The sequence below is a fragment of the Pteropus alecto genome, unplaced genomic scaffold, assembly GCF_000325575.1.
Source record: "Pteropus alecto unplaced genomic scaffold, ASM32557v1 scaffold146, whole genome shotgun sequence".
NCBI lineage: Eukaryota > Metazoa > Chordata > Mammalia > Chiroptera > Pteropodidae > Pteropus > Pteropus alecto.
Window position 1 is genome coordinate 29412298 of NW_006442107.1, and position 17470 is coordinate 29429767.

At 35.9% G+C, this 17470-nt stretch overlaps 1 pseudogene; it reads right to left on the minus strand.

The window, feature by feature from the left end:
* Positions 1-16551: 16551 nt before the first annotated feature.
* On the minus strand, positions 16552-16670 carry LOC112469465 (annotated as a pseudogene).
* Positions 16671-17470: the final 800 nt, after the last annotated feature.

The window sequence follows — 17470 nt, forward strand, 5'->3', positions numbered from 1 at the left end:
ATGTATGTATGTCTCCCCATTTACAAGTAATGAAACTGGAGCACATCAAAATTAAGCAATTTCTTCAATGTCATACACCTAGCAAATGGCAGGCCAAGTATTTGAACCCAGATTGTCTTACTCTAGCATCTCTTAACCACTATACCAACTGACCTAACTCCAATGCTCATTTCCTTGCATCTTAGTTTCATTTTCCTCTCTCATGAATAGTACACTTTAAACTGTTCTTATTGTATCAAGAATTCATGAATTCTTTTTACTAGGTATAATTAACATGAAACAGAAATGATACTGCTCTCTTGGGACAGTTAGGACAGTTGCTGCATTTCCCCTTACATTGGTCCCTTCCACTTTTCTCTTCACAGAGCATTGCAAAGAGACTCCTGCTTCAATCCAGTCTTTCACTCCACCAATACGTATGAAGCACCTACAATGTATACAGGATTACGGATATAGCTATAAGCAAGACAGACACAATCCTGCTCTCAAGGAGATTATAATTTAGTCATGGTGGGAGGTGGGGAATTTGGGACAGTAGAGGTAAATTTTTCTCACAATACCATAGCAAAGGGTTCAGTTGTTGAAGAAGAAAGATGTATATTATGGCTATGAATAAAGTCATCCTCAAAGGAGTAATAAGTACAGAATTAAATATTAGGTAGGGTCCTAGTAATATTTTATAAGAGACAGTCATTACGACTTTGAGAGTAACAAGTACAGTAATAACGGCTAATACAAGTCACAATGGTTTATAATATTCATTTCATGTCCACTTTAAAAATCTGTTTAAGTCGGTGGGTGAGAAAAAAATCTGTTTATCAAAGTTTGTTTCATATTTTTTAAAGAGAAAAGACTTTAGCATATCTGTATTTGATGGAAAGTAAATTGCAAAATGCTTGAAATTAATAAGATACATTATTTTTTGGCCCCAAACAATTCTCTAACACCCAAAGACCAAACTTTTCAAATATACGTTGGTAATTCCTGGAAGTTGTAAGTATTTTAGTGCCTGAGATTTAAGCCAGAAGTAACTCTTCTATTTTTATCTGCTGTCAAGAGAAAGATTATGATATCATCTTTAATAACATAACGTCCATGAAATGGAATGTATCTGATAACTTATCTTTAAAAATCTTCACATGGAATGCTGATTTTATTTTGAATTTCAAATCCAACTAATAAGCATGCATTCATCCTGTTCAGATTTCATTATTTATGATTCTGGTATAACTTTAAGAGTAGGCAGTTAGACAGTAAATGGAAACAATTATTTGTTCTCCTAGTCAGCATTTTTATTTATTTGTGCTAACTCATAAATTTCTTGATATGGTCACATCAAGCCAACTCTTCCTTAATTTGCATGCAGTCAGAGAAAGGAATTATGACTCTGAAATCATAGCAGGAAATCTTGCTTTTAGCTTTGGTGACTCCACAGGGCATCCATTGATGACTGGGTTGTCATTTGTTCATTTTTGCCTTTTCTGTTATTTTCTCCCCACATGAATTGCTTGCCAAATGTTTCTGGAAGCAGTATGGTTGTTTCACTTGGAACAACTCACTGTTGGATGCTTATATTTCTTCAGCTGTCAAATTTGGTAACTTGGTCAGATTTGCTATAACTCTAGTCACAAGTAAATCAACACTTCATGTGAAACTTCTCATTTTTATTGTTGAGGTGTTAAATGCAATCTAGAGTCATAAAATGATTTATTTCCCTGTTGAGTAGATAGGACAATAATCGAATATATCCAAAATCATTATAGTCACCACAGCAGCCAGATTGAATTAGAATCTAAATTATCTCTAGAATTCTTTATGCATTCCAAGTCCTTCCTTCTCTCACACTTCCTAGTCTTAGAATTACAAATATTAGTCTCAGTAGCCTCTAGCTGAGGCAGAGGTCATGATATTTTTTATACAGTGCTATGAAATTCACATTTATATATGTATTTCATTTGGGTCCTTTACATGTACAAAATGTTATTAGGTTGAGAGAGTCAATATTTAGAAATGGAGAAAGCAAGATTGCAAAGCTAAATGACTCAGCCAGGATGATACAAGTAACAAGTGGCCCTGCTGATGCTAGAATCTTCTTCCTCTCTGGACATTGATCCCCCTTCTATACTCCACTCAAGGAACCAAATAAAATGAGGTTGGAAAATAGATGTGATGTGTTTGACAATCCACAAAAGGATTTTATTGCTGCGATAGATAAGCAAAGGTGACCTTTTGTTTGGTTCTGCTAAAAAAAAAAAAAAAAAAAAAAAAAAGCCCAGGATCTTTTATCTCTTATTTAATGTCTGTAACCCCTCTGGCTTTTTTCTAGTTCTTTAACCAATTCCTTTTGATAAAAATGCCCTTTTGTCTAATGTCTTTTTCTTTCAGATAATAAAAATAGTATGAGCTTTCAAATTCTATCAGCCTAGGTTTGAAGTTCACTTCTGTTATCATCTGTGTGACCTAAGGAATGAAAAAAAATATCTCCCAAGCAGAACAGTAGATAAATTAAAATTCACCTCCTCATCAAATTTCTATGAGGTTTTTAATGATAATTAATCAGTATATGCACAGTGTCTGGTACAGTGAAGGTAACCCACAAATGTGAATTCCTTTCCTTTGATATGATCATATTCTGTCTTCTGTATGCATTTAGGTTACATACTTATTTCATAGTTACAGCGCACTACAATTATGGCAAAATAATAAGGAAAAAAATGAGGCTATAATGAATTCAATGTATATCCTCTGAATATATTTATCTGGTCCAAAATCTGTATCAGCATGATGAATTTATATTAAAGTATACAGAATCTCCTATTGGCATAAAAATCTCTTAGTAATTTATGCATGCATATAATTTAATCTAGAATATTGTAAAAAATAGAGATTCTTTTAATCCAGTGCCGCAGGCTCACTCCAAAAGAATGAATGAACCTAAATATACCTATTTAGTCTATCATTCATTCATTAAATAAACATTTATTGAATTCCTATTATATATCTAGCTTCTTGGAGTCTGGTTAGCTTCCAACTAGAGAAGCAACCAAAAGTAATAATGGGCATTTTTGACTTTTATAGTGTCTCCAATTGTTGGGGAGAAGGAGACTTCAAGTAAACTTGGAATCTATATAATTTCAAAATAAACCTGAAACTAAGGAATCCCTGTGACTGTCGAGCTATTTTATTATGGCAAATATTAGAAAGGAGGAAATGGCCCCTTCAATCCAGTGTCACGTATTTCCACCAGATTTTAGGGGTTATATGACCATGAAGAGCTGCCTTCTGGGCATCTGGCCCCAGATTCCTGGGCATCCCTGAGAACATGACATAAGAATGTTTCTCTTGACATAAGAGTATTTAGATTCTGGTTTTAATCACGAATTTCAAAGGTTTAAATAACCTTAGCTCATCTGGTCCATGCCTCTGTTTCATAGATAAGGAAAGTGAGACCCAGAGAAGCAGGGACTTGCCTTAGATCACAGACCTAGTAAGAAGCAGAGGTGGGCTGGGCTGGCTTCAGGGCAAAGACATCAGACAGCAATTGCTACCTCTGGAGCAGAGTGTCATGATGATATCAGTGTTCACTCCTTAAACTGGGATTTAATTCCCCCTTAGATGGTCACAGCGTGAATTAAATACACAAAGGATTGAGGAGTGGTAGAGATGCTTATATGAGAATGCTGCATTCTGTGCAATATTTAAGAACGTAAATTACAAAGCCTTAAAAAAAAAAAAAGATTTTATGAACTCATATGAAAAACCATCTTCCAAAAATGACAAAGACTTTCTCTTTATTTTTTTCAGAGGAATGAAGTAAAGCCATTTTTATTCACAAGTAACATGACCTCTCATAAAAATTTCAAGGAATATATAAATTTCTTTTTACAAGGTGTTATTTTTTTCTGTTTTTATTGAAGCATAATAAACAATTAGTTGCTTGTATTTACATTGTACAGTTCAAAGAGTTTTTTGTTCAGTTATAGTTGGCATATAGTAATATAACAGTTTCAGTTGTATTTCGTAGTGATCAGAGATCCACATAACTAGCAAAGCGATCACCCCACTTCCCTCCTACATATTTATTACATTATTAACCATCTTCCCCATGCTACACTCTACATCTCCATGTCTATTCTGCAACTATCCATTTGTACTCCATTTTGAGTGAAGCTGGAATTGTGATGTTTAGTGTTATACCCCATATTTTACCCAAATGTGTTACGGCCTTTTCTAATCACTTGAATATCTACAGAAATGCCAAGAGAGTAACAGAGCAACAGAGGTAAATTTGCTGTCATTTTATACTACATCCTCCATTTCTGATTTTGCTTCTTGACACAGATTACAAAGGTAATTGTGAAACAGTTGGATCTTACAGGTCGAGCTAAGATTTTTTTGACAACCTGAAAGTAATGTTTTGTTTTTCTATTACATGGTCTTTTTCCCAGTTAAGTTTGGCAAATATTTTTCCCTCCTGCTTCTTCTAATTTATAACTTTTTTGTTTGGAGTACAATCTAAACCAACATCAGTTAGCCTTAATTTTCTTTCTGTTTTGGACAACTGCCTAGTTTGTTGCAAAAATAACAACTTTTGACTTGAGAGATATGTTATAAGCTGCTCTTAACACCTGAAAGCCCATGAATCATCTGAAGTTTTTGTGGGTACTGATGGGTATGTGTGTGTGTGTGTGTGTGTGTGTGTATCTTTTAAGAGTAATATTTGGACCTGCTCTTTCAAGGTTGTGTGTTGAGTGTTTTTTTAGCAGCCCTAGTAATCTCCAGTGGGTGGTGTGAAGGTGAAAAACAGTTTGATTTGAGGCTGTTTTCAAATGTAAGAAGTGTAGTTATCAGCTGAAACTGTCTTGAAAGAGAAATTGATCATCAGGTGGTCAATCTTGGACTGTTTCTTGTCTACTTAAAGTGGCCTCTTGAACACCGAGAGACCATTTCCACCCTCTGCGCCCCAGTCCCTCCCCCATCAGCATGTCAGTCTGAATAGCCCTGGTACTCGACTGAAGGGAGTCGTAAGCCAAGTTGCTCAGTGCGGCCCTTTCCTGGTATCTATTTATATTTTCTCACACATGAGAATGTATATTTGATAAAGCATGTGTTCGTCTACTTGTTTGTCTACTGTAATATGTCTTCAATAAAGCTAAAATACATTTTTAAAAAAAATCCCTTTGCCTTTTTTTGTCCCTCCCAACCCTCCTCCCATCTAGTATCCCTCTAAATATTCTCTGTATCTATGAGTATATTTCCGCTTTTGTTGTTGTTGTTGTTTATTTTGTTCTTTAGATTTCACATGTATGTGAAATCATGCAGTATTTGTCTTTTTCTATCCAAGCCATTTCATTCAGTATAATATCCTCTAGGTCCATCAAGGCAATATATTTTTCCATCACCTTCTTTTTAGTCTGTGTGTGTCTTTTAATCTGAAGCGAGTCTCTTGTAGGCAGCATAGCTAGGGGTCTTGTTTTCTTATCCATTCAGTAACTCTATCTTTTGGTTAGAGCACTTAATTCTTTTCCATTTGAGGTATTTGTTGATAGGAATGTAGTTATGACCATTCTTTATTTCTGTTTTTGATACATGTTTTTTCTTCTTAAAGAAGTCCCTCCAACATTTCCTGTAATATTGGCTTGGTGATGATAAATTCCTTTAGCTTATTTTTGTCTGGGAAGCTCTTTATCTGTTCTTCAACTCTAAATAATAGCTTTGCTGGATAAAGTATTCTTGGTTGTAGATCCTGGGTTTTCATCACGTCGAATGTTTTTTGCCAACCACTCTGTCCTGCATAATTTCTGTTGAGAAATCAGCTGCCCGTGTAGGTAACTAAGGACTTTTCTCTTGCTGCTTTTAAGATTTTTCTCTTTGTATTTAACCTTTAGCATTTTAATTATGATGTGTCTTGGTGTGGACCTCTTTGGGTTTCTGGTTTTTAGGACTCTCTGAGCTTCCTGGGGTTTTATGTCTATTTCCTTTACCAGGTGAGGGAAGTTTTCCATCATTATTTCTTCAAATAGCTCTTCAACATCTTGTTTTCTTTCTGGTACCCCTATGACATGGATATTTTCACCTTTAATTTTGTCCCATAGGCTCCTTAAATTATTATAGTCTCGGCTTCTTTTTTCTTGCCATTATGATTGAGTGTCCTTGGCTTCCCTGTCCTTTATATTAGTGGTTTGATTCTCTTCATCCCTTTTATAATTTCCATTTCCATTTTTATTTTATTTTATCTCTTTGTTGAAGTTCTCATTGAATTCATCTACACTTCCCCTAAGTTCATTGAACTTCTCTATAATCAGTGTTTTGAACTCTGCATCTGTTAGATTGCTTGACTCCATTATTTCTGGATCTCTGTTTTGTTCTTTCCTATGGTTTCTGCTTTTTTGAATTCCCATTTTGGCTGCCTTTCTGTCTGTTTCTATGTACTAAGCAAAGCTCCTTAAGTCTTTCATTCTTATTAGTGTGGATTTGTTATGTAGGTGTCCGGTGGCACAGTCCTGAGAGGGGTTCAGCTGCAAGCCAAGTTTAGTCCCAACCTGTGCCCCTTCGGGGCCATCTGTTAAGATTCAGCAAGCAATTCACAGATGCTGTGCTTATAGCTGCCTCAAAAGGCCATGCCAGAAACCGAGACCAGGAGTCACCAGTGTGAGTCTAGGTGCTGTTCAGCAAGGGATACCTGACTAAGCGAGGACACACCTGGATGTGGCTTGGGTGGAGCCACAAGTTGGGGGAGGCAAGGTTTCAGGGAATCCTCTGGGCTGAGCTAACTCTATTATCCAGTTTGATCATGTCTCCGCTATGGTAGTGTTGAGTCCGTGGACTGGGAGGGGGCAGGGCTCAACAGGGGAGCAATGGATACTGCTGGCACTTTTGTACAGAGCGAATCTCACCTCAGCCCTCATTCCAACAACTCAGAGTCCCCGTATAAGTCCCTGGTGCCCCCTGTGCAGCCGAACCAGCTCTGGTGCTCAGAGAGAGCAGGTCCATCACCACAAAAATCCAGTCGCACACACGGCCTCTTTGGCCTCTTTAAGAGGCATCTGCCGCTGCTGCTGCCTCAGCCTCTGTCCCACTCAGCCACTCAGTTTCAGGCAGCTTCACGTCCTTGACTGTCCTTCCTTTACCCATTGCAGGATGATTTCTTAGATTTCTCCCTAGTTGTATAGCTTGTTCATCAAGATCCCAGGCAATTTTCCTTGCTGTTTGCTCCTTGTGTCTGTCACAACTTTGATTTGGTCACCAGAGGAATGAACAGAGAGCCTCTATCATCTACACCATTTTTTTTGGACAAAGACTTTCTTTGTAAAAAGTTTGAGGCTACTGGTTTGAAGGCACAGGCCATCACTGCTAAGGGAAATTCTGTTTTGGAAAGATGATTAGGGAGAGTCTTAGGGATTGGTAAATTTTAACACCTTCTTTCTAAATATCTTGCACAGAGTCATAGGACATACCTATTCCCTTATTTTAAAAAAGGTCTGATTGTGAGAAATGACGCTGATTTAATATTAAATAAGAAAATATCAACTCAAATACATTTAAAAAATTGTGCATGGAAATAAAAATATAAAAATATTCCAAAATATTAATAGTTATTATATCTGTATTATGGGAGATCTGTTTCCTTTTTAGTACTTTTTTGGCATTTGCTAACTTTTCTGTAATTAATATACATTATAGTTATTCTTAAAAAGATATCACGTATATGTGTGTGTGTGTGAATATACATATATACACACTATAAGAGTGTTTTAAGAGTCATTATCTTAATAGAGACTTTATGCTAGTTTCATAACCATATCACAGGCAGAGTGAAAGATTGGGAGAGGGAAGTGGGACATTAATTAAATTATTTTCCTAGACATATAGGATCTGCAATTCTAAATAGACTGCTCCACAGCAATCACAGGCAGATAGGCTTGAATAATCAAATGACTCTCAGGGTGTTATTTAAGATGGGGCAAAGGGAAAAAGTGTGGCTCGAGTAGAAAGCTACCACCCCACAATCCATTCCCAGTACTCATGGTACTACGCACAAATGTTAAATTTTGATGAAAACCCCACTCTCTTCTATTTTGCCACTGGATAACTTGCTTTCCAATATCCTGACCAACCCCTCCCAATCAACCACCATTCAAAAGAAAAAGAAAAGAAAAGCCTCAGAATTTAAAGTTATTGGCTTCCACTCCAGGCATGTAAAATAAACATATGAAGGAGGATAAGAGAAGGCTGGGAACTTTCCTTAATACACATGTATTAATATTAGTTAGGAATACATTTAGATGAAACCCCATTTGCTGACTTGAAAGGAGTTTTTGTCCAAGAAGAATTAAGAGGATACATTTTGATGAAATCTTAATGGTCTGGGGTTTTGTAGAGGATGAATAACACTCTGATGTATTCCATTTTTTCTTTTTCTTTCAGAATTGTATCTCTGCCTCCTGCCTTGCAGCTTCCCAGCCATTCTCTACTTGTCCTTATTCTGTGGAAACTACTGGACTTATCCTCTCTTTAGCCTGTGTAGCAGACACCAGCCCAAGGATAATTTCAAAGAGACACAGGGACAGAAAAGATGAGGTGCTTGAGAAGTGTACACTGGGGACCCAGGCTGGCAATGAAGATAGTTTTATGTCATGTTAGAGTTAGGCAGATCCTGAGTAGGGTTGCCAGGATAAAATACAGGACAGCCCTGTGAATTTGAATTTCAAATAACGACACAAAAATTTGTATGTAACTACATACTTATACTAAAAAATATTCATTGTCTATCTGCAATTCAAATTTAACTGAGCATCCTGTATTTTTATTTGTTGAACTTGGTAACTCTAATCCTGAGTAAGGTGATGCTGTCCAATAAAATAAATTTAAGCATTTAAACACTGTTGTCACTCTAGTTACAATCTTATTTTAAAGGTCTGTATTTTATAGCATTCCTAATTCAACTAATTCGTATTATTTGGGGATCTGTAACATCAATTATATATTTCATTTATTGGGATAGAGATGATTTTAAAATAATCTGAGATCACTTACATAATTATAATTAAGCTTAGGTAAGGTACTTGAAATATATATCCTCCATATTTAAGAATAATTCTAATTGGTAGCAAGTCCTTTTCTCTTTCCAGTGAGAGATTGAAACTACATTCAACTCAGAAGACAACTGAATCAGAGGTACGATGATACAGTTTCAATATGTTGTCTATTAAGATGATGATGATTGAAATATCTGTGACAGTGTCAGCAAGGAGTTAGCCCTTTGCTCTTTCACAAAGGTCATAATCACAGTGATAACTATTTCTTTTTGTAACAAAGACGACAGTCAAATCAAAGAGGAAATATTCAAAATAAGATAAAAGGAATTGACATTAGAAAAGACTACATGGTGACTAGAAAAAAAGGAAATGATTTAAAAAGTACTATTGTACTAACACTGTGCTTCAGAAATTCTGAATTTTGGACATCATTCTGCCAGCAACTCGCTGTGACTTTGGACAAGTTCTTCAGTCTTTCCCTTTACAGAATGAAGAAGTTAAACACGATGAAGCTTGTAAGCTCCCTGTCTGATGAAACTTCAAAGAACTTTAATTCAATTACTTTTTTCCCCAAATCCTCACTTCACTTGCCCATCTTTCCCCCATGTATACCTACCCAAATCAACCCAACTATATTATAATCTCTGTCACCGCCCCCAGGCAGTTGAGAAGTACAGGAGAAAGTGACATCCAGATCCAGAGCCAGCAGCCTTCACCCTCACTCAAGCGTGAAGGTCCTCTTTTAGTTTAGCGAAAATAGGAAATTCCCTCAGATGCCTGCCTTCTGCATGTTGTACAGACTCACTGCCATTACACGAATTGCTTTCCTCTTCCCTTCTCAGTAGAAAAATTATGCCCTAGATAATGCTTCATTGATTATAATTTCTCAAAGATATAACTTTCTTTCACTTTACTGGCAATTTCCTCAACATAAAATGCTTATATAATCTATTAAAAAGATAAAATTTTACCTTGTCTGTCCTGATTGCTGTTTCCTTTCTTAAAAGTCAAGCTCGAGAGAATGGTCTGTAATTATCATGTCCACTTTCTTATTCCAGTTCTTCCACTCACTTCTACTTGACTCCGCTCCTGCCGCCCCAATGAACACCTCTTTAAAATTGTAACCTTTCTTATTACTAAAGCCATAGGACAAGCTAAATGGCATTTGCACTGAAATCTCCTTTTCCTTGGCTTTTATTCTCTTTCTCTCATTTCCCACCCCGCCTCTCTCCCTCTCTCCTCCTTCTCCCCCTCCTTCTCGGTCCATCCTTTGAATATTGAATATTGACACTAGGATAGTGTTTCAGGCTCTTCTTCCCTAGTTGGATTCCTTTACTAACTTACTGACATGTTTAACTTCTCCAAAACTAAACCAGTCATCCTGCCCTTTAAACCCTCTGTGTCCTTCTCAACTTAAGGGACCAGCACTTATTTTGTCACTGATATCAGAAACCTTAGCCCTATTCTTAAATTTATCATTTCTTTCACCTTAATTATAATTGGTCACCGAATCATATCAATTCCACCAATGTAATATCATATTCATTATCCAGCAGATCTGATATTGCCATTGCTACTAACCACATCTATGACACTACATTGAAAATCCTTAGGGGTTCTAGAGCACTGATCAGAAGCAGCACAGTTCCTTGCCATTAACCTCAGGCTCTTTTTAAACCATCCCTTACCTCCCTGATCTCATATCCAGCCACTCTCCTCTGTGGTACTTTGTATTTTTGTCAAAACGAATGCCCGTGATCTCCCAAATGTGTCATGTTGACACTATTCCAGGGCCTTGTCCTTCTGCTGCAATGCTCTCACTACTTCTCTGCTCCCCATGTCAGTGACTTATTTCTACACATGCTTCACGACTCAGTTCGGGTGTCTTCTCCCCCAAAAGTCTTTCTTGGTGCCCCTGTCTAGATTGCTCTTGTCAAGTATCTGAAATATAGCAAAACCTTAAAATGTTTTTGAAAGTTTAATGATCTGCTTTAATAGTTTTCTCTTTTAACAATTAAGTTTACCCTAATTTGAAATGCCTGAATTTTTCCATACCTTAAGTTTATCTGTACTTCACTTTTTTTCTGTTCTTTGAATCTTTATCCCTGCTTTAATGTGTCACTTACAATTCTGTCTTAAACAGTTCTTATGAAACGTTTTCCAAAGAAAAATGTTAAAGAGAAGCAGATGGAGGTATGGGGTCAATAGACAGTTAAAAATTGAAAACTAGATGGGAGGGAGGCACAATTTATTATGGAATATATGGCCCTCCAGGTACTTTCCCAGTGTGATATTAACAGAGCTTCTTCAGTTATGATTCCTTAAATTTTAAAAATTGTAGAAAGCTTCTAGCTTTCTTGAACATAGTTTTCAAAGAGGTACTATATTAGTATTACTATGAATGTGCATTTAAGTATGAGTATGAATATTAATAAAGGTATAGGCTAAGCTGCTGCAATAAAAAACTCAAGCAAAAAACAAAAAACAAAAAACCGCTGGTTCCAACAAGGTAGAAATTTATTTCTCACATAATAGCTGTACCCAATAGACCAAGTAGGCTGGATGTGTCTACACCAGGACCCAACTTTCTTCTATCCTATTGTTCTGCCATGCTCTAGAATTAATTCTGTCCAATATGGCAGCCACCACCCACATGTTTGTATTGAGCTCTTAAAATATGGCTAGTCCAAACTAGGTTGTGTTGCAAGTATATATTATACATACACACCAGTTTTCAAAGACTTTGTATTAAAAAAGTTCAAAATATATTAATAGTAACTTTATATTAATCACGTATTAAAATAATATTTTGGATATATTGGCTCTTTCAAAGTGCTTTTTGTTCCTCAGGATGATTTCTTGAGTCATGTTTGAAAACTGTTATCATACAGCCTCTTGGGAAACAGAATCTTCAGCAGAGTTCAATCTCTTTCTGTGTCTTTAGTATTAAAATCTGTGGAGAAGGAAAAAGTGGGAAAAAGTCAATTTTGTCCAGCAACACCCTCCTGCCAGAGGCTCTTGTTCCCTGGGTGGAGAAAAGGCCAAATGAGTGTCTGTAAGCAATCTGGTTCACAGATATGAGGACCAGGGGCAGTCACACAAAGCTTTTTCATTAGCTATTTTGGTGTCATTACCACTTTATCTAATAGATGCTAATTATAATTGAAACTATAGGACTTTTCCTCATTTACTGTGGTTGCCTTAACTTTCCGTCAGGTATGAAACAAATAGCGGTAAAAAAGTTAAGTTGTTGTATTATTTATTTAATACTGAATTATTCATTTTTTCATTTCTTCTTGACTATGAATTTCATATTAAGCAATGCATAAAACTGGTATGCACATACAATTGAGACTTTATTGTCAAACTGGTATGCATTTTGCAAGAGTTTTTTCTTTTTAAAGAAATGCTTCTGGAAATATTGGCTTTTGATCTATCAAATTAGAGTTAAGTCCTTTTTCAAGTGGGTAGGTAACACTGGTATGAACCAAATTGAGTGCAGGGTTACTATTTAACACTGTGGATCAAAAGTAGATTCTATGTTTATTATTTACTTTTATAAAATAACCACGAGAAGAAAACAACAACAAAAATAATAGCACTAATAAAATTTGGTAGATGGAGGAGAGACTTAGAGCTAGTGAAAAATAAGCCACTTCTTCACCTGTTAATGGGGAATTCAATAGACACTGTTTAACTGTTGATAAATCAAAAAATAGAAGTATAAATATGCTATAAGATATAAAAGTGTTAAACCATCAGAAGAACTAAAAAGATCAATAACGAAAATATTTATTGTGGAAGTGGGTTTGGTGAGATGGCGAACTTCAGAAATTTGCTTTTTATTTTCTACCCTTCTTTACTATTTGAAAAAAAAAATTCTGTATGAAATAGGAATTAAGAAATAGTTTTTTTATAGAGTAGCATACATAAATGAGGAATATATTACCTTCAAAATCAAAAGAAGCCCATTAGGCATTATGCCTCTCTTTTATTGCAGAAGGGGACAAATACAACAACTTATCCTATACCTTAGAAGGATATCTTGACATCCACCACATCATTGGACCCTTAAAAATTTCAGTGAAGTAGAAAGCCCCTGAATTTTGGCCAGACTTATTTCCTAAACTCGGACAAACAAATGTATTAACAATAAGTCTAGAGTAGCTACTACTTCCTCACTAAATCCAATAGTATAATGTCATTAACGTAATAGAGTAGTGTGATGTCTTTTAGAAGGATAAGGCAATCAAGATCCCTGCAAACTAAATGATGACAAAGGACTAGAGAGTTGATATACCCCTGAGGTAAGACAATTAAGGTATATTTCTACCCTTGCTAGCCAGAAGCATATTTCTCTGATGGTATTTACTAAAGGTGTAGAGAAAAAAAATATGTCAGATAAATAACTAAATACCAGATACCAAGGGATGTGTTAATTTGCTCAAGCAATGAAACCACAATTGTCAGAGCAGCTGCAATTGGAGTCACCACCTGGTTAACCCATTGTTATTCTCCCACATCCAACTGTTTCTTGCACAAGCCAAATAGATGAGTTGAATGGAAATGTGGTAAAAATCACTACCCCTGCATCCTTCAAGTACTCGATGGTGGCATTAATCTGTGCAGTCCTTCCAGGAATGTTGCTTTTGGTTTACTATTCTCCTAGGTAGAGGCAGTTCTAGAGGCTTCCATTTGGCCTCTCACCATTATAGCCCTCACTTCACAGTTCAAGGAACCAATGTGGGGATTCTGCCAGTCGCTGAGAACGTCTATTGCAGTTACACGTTCTAGAACTAGGGAAATAATCACAGGGTATGTGCTTGGTATGTCTCACATTTTAATTATCCATTCATTCATTGATGGACACTTAGGTTGGCTATTGTAAACAATGCTGCAATGAACATGGGTGCGAATATATCTCTTCAAGATAGTGCTTTTATTTCCTTTAGATAGATACCCAGAAGTCACTGTAATTTCTAACCTACAGAGAAGAGCAATCACAGAGATATTCAAGGATGCTGGGCTCCTCTCACAAATTTATTTCTCACATTTGAGATAAAAGATATGTGTTCTGGACCCTCTTAGAGTGGATGAGTAGGTTTCAAATGATAAATCCACTTTAGCATTCCAATCTTTTTAAGTCTTTGGATTTTTTCCACTATAATATACCGAGGCGGTCCTGGCATTTCAACATCACTTAGAGTAGACCACGTTTCAGTTCACGTTTCAGAAAACCAACCAACCAGTGTCCTTTCTAACCCCACAAGCTGCAACATTAAGTACAGATTCTCTGCTTGGTCCCTATCAATAAATTTGGTCTGATCCAACTTTATGCTTCTTCCATCATTTTCCCGAATACTTAATATTTATTCCTACAACCATTCCCTGGTTTTCTGTCTGTATAGATTTTATAGTGTGGTACACTTCACCTTTTGGGGTCTGCTGAGACTTGAATCTAGTTATAGTTCTAGAAGCAAAAAGGAGTGGTGGGAGTGGGACCTGAGGAAGATTAGCTGTGTCTTGCAAGGCTGCTACCTCAGGGGAGGCTGTTAGTTTCCTCAGGCAAAGTAGGGTTAATCTCTTCAGATGTGGATGGAATAGCTGTTTCTACTGGGAAAACAAAAACAAAAACATCAGAATTTAGGGGGCTCAGCATCCCAAGTTTCATCAGGATTGTTCCATATGTTCCCATTCTAATTTTCAAGAATCCATTCCTTCCCAGTCAGTCAATGCCCACTCTCCAAGTTTGGGGATTCAATTTGTGTTGTAATTCAGCCACTCACAGAATTAGAGGCTGGATTTGTTTTTCAGTAATTTCAGCTCTGCAGCTACAAGAAGTAAGAGTTTCTTTCAGAGCAGAGACTTTGGGCCATTTATGTGACCCTTGACTGGGAATTCAAATCCCTGATCTCATCCTTTCTTTTCCCCACTTTGTTCAGTGCAATTGGAGCAACCAGCCAATCTCATTATAATTGTTAGTTTGATAAAAATGTTTTAAGGTATCAAATAAATGGTCATCTGCAATTAGGAGTATTAAATGGTGATACTTTGTGTATCTCTATTATCATATCATGTCACAGACTATCAGTGAGCTCTTTACTACTGGAGATAGAGTTATTAGTGACTTGAAATTTAATCAGATTAGAGAACCAATTTCAGAAACTCCAGAACAAATTCTTAAAATTGTTCAGAAGCAGATCCAATAGAATATATAATGACTTCATTTTGTGATAGCCTGCTGAAATGTGAAAGGGTTAAAGGATAATTAAAACCTGAAACTGGACAAAGGAAGTCTATACCTTAGGCCTAGTTTCTGGAACCCCTAACCACATTCTGTTAATCATGAAACTTGTAACAATGAGCTCATACGCTAACTGCCAATTTTAGCCTGTGTAACCCTGCTTGCTTCCGTGGCATGAAAAATAATCAATTTTATATAAGCTGAAAATTACTGTTTGACCATCGCCCATGGGAACATTGGCTATTGCCCATGGGAACATAGGCAATCACCCATAGGAACATAACATTCTAACAACAAGCTTTCTGCTTCTGTACTCCCCGCTTGCACACCTGACCAGTGGGTTGACAGGTAGTGAATAGGAGAAAGATGGACCTTTGTGTTTAAGACAGAATGAGGAATAGAATTCAGGGCTTAAAAACCTTGTATCTTGGCATTTCGGGGCTGCTCCTTTGGAAGGACAGCCGCCGGCTAATAAATTGCCTCTATAATCAAAGCACTCAGGTTGAGTCTGGTTATTCCGGTCACAACAATTTCTTTCAGATATATACGTAGAAGCCACTGTAATTTATATAAAGAGGAGAGAGAGAGAGACAGAGAGACAGATAGACACAGGCACAGAGAGATAGAGAATAAATTCATATGCAAATCCAAAGATCACCTATATCCTGGCTTCTAGCATCATAGATAACGTTCACATGACTTTTTTAAATTGAAATATACATATATATACACATATATACATGTCCATTTATATATATATTCAAAGTAGAAAATATTTTGTGTATAGACTTTTCCAATCAATGTAATGTTTCTGACATCTAACCATGTTATTAAATATGTTTTTCATTTTCATTATTTAGTTTATCATTATGTGAATGTTCCATAATTTATTTATTCATTCTGTTAATAGTCAATAACGTTTTCAATTTGAGACTATTATAAATAATATTGCTATGTATGTTCCTTTTTACATATTGTATATTTTTTTGCATTTCTACATATATATATTTCTATGCAGTATATACTTAGTAGTAAATTAGCAGGACATAATGAAGGTAAATTTCCAATTTTCATAAAAACTGCTAAACAGATATCCAAAGTTATACTACTTTACACTATTTCTAGTAATTAATGAGAGTTCCAGTTACTTCACATTCTTGTTAACATTTTTTCCTGTTTTTTACTCCTAATTTTTTAAAATTAGCCTTTTTGATGTATGCATGTATAAATGTTTAGCATATTATAGTTTTGTTTGTTTATTTGTTTTTATGCCTACAACTCCTGGTCTTCCTAGGTGGTCTCCCATCCAAGTACTAACCAGGCCCAACCCTGCTTAGCTTCCAAGATCAGATGAGACCGGGAATGTTCAGGGTGGCATGGCCATAAACATGTATTATAGTTTTAATTTGTGTTTTCCTTTTTCACTAATGGTATTCAATATTTTCGTATGTCTATAGGCCATTTAAGTAGCCTCTCTTGTGGGTGATTATTCAAGTACCCTTCTCCATTTTTATTTTGGGCTTTTTTTATTATTGCTGATTTGTAGGAGTTTATATATACTTTTTTTTTCATATTTTAAACTCACATTCATTGTTACACACATATAAATTCCTACTTTCTGGCTTTTTAAAAACTTGCAATGATGGATTTTGATTTTAAAAAGTTCTTAATTTAAATGCAGTGCCATTTATCTAAATTTCCTTTCTAAGTTTTATTGTATATTGAAGAAGCCTTTCCCTATGCCGTATTATAAATTTGTATTATATTTTCCTTTAAATCTATAATTCATTTTGTATTGATTTTTTTTATTTAAGTTTATTGGGGTAACATTGGTTAATATAATTACATAATTTTCAGGTATACATTATAATTTGACATCTGTATATTCTATTGTGTGTTTACCACCCAAAGTCCAGTTTCCTTTAGCTACCATATATTTGATCCCCTTTACCCACTTCACCCTCTCCCTATCCCCCTATTTTTGACCACCTTAACCTTGTCTACCTCCCCCCTCATCCCCACTCCCTACCCTCTGGTAACCACTAGTCTATAGTCTATGTTCATGAGTCTCTATTTGTTTGTCTTGTTCATTTGTTGCTTTTAGGTTTATATTCCACATAAAAGTGATATCATGTGATTTTCAACTTTTTCTGTCTGGCTGATTTCGCTTAGCATGATTATCTTGAGG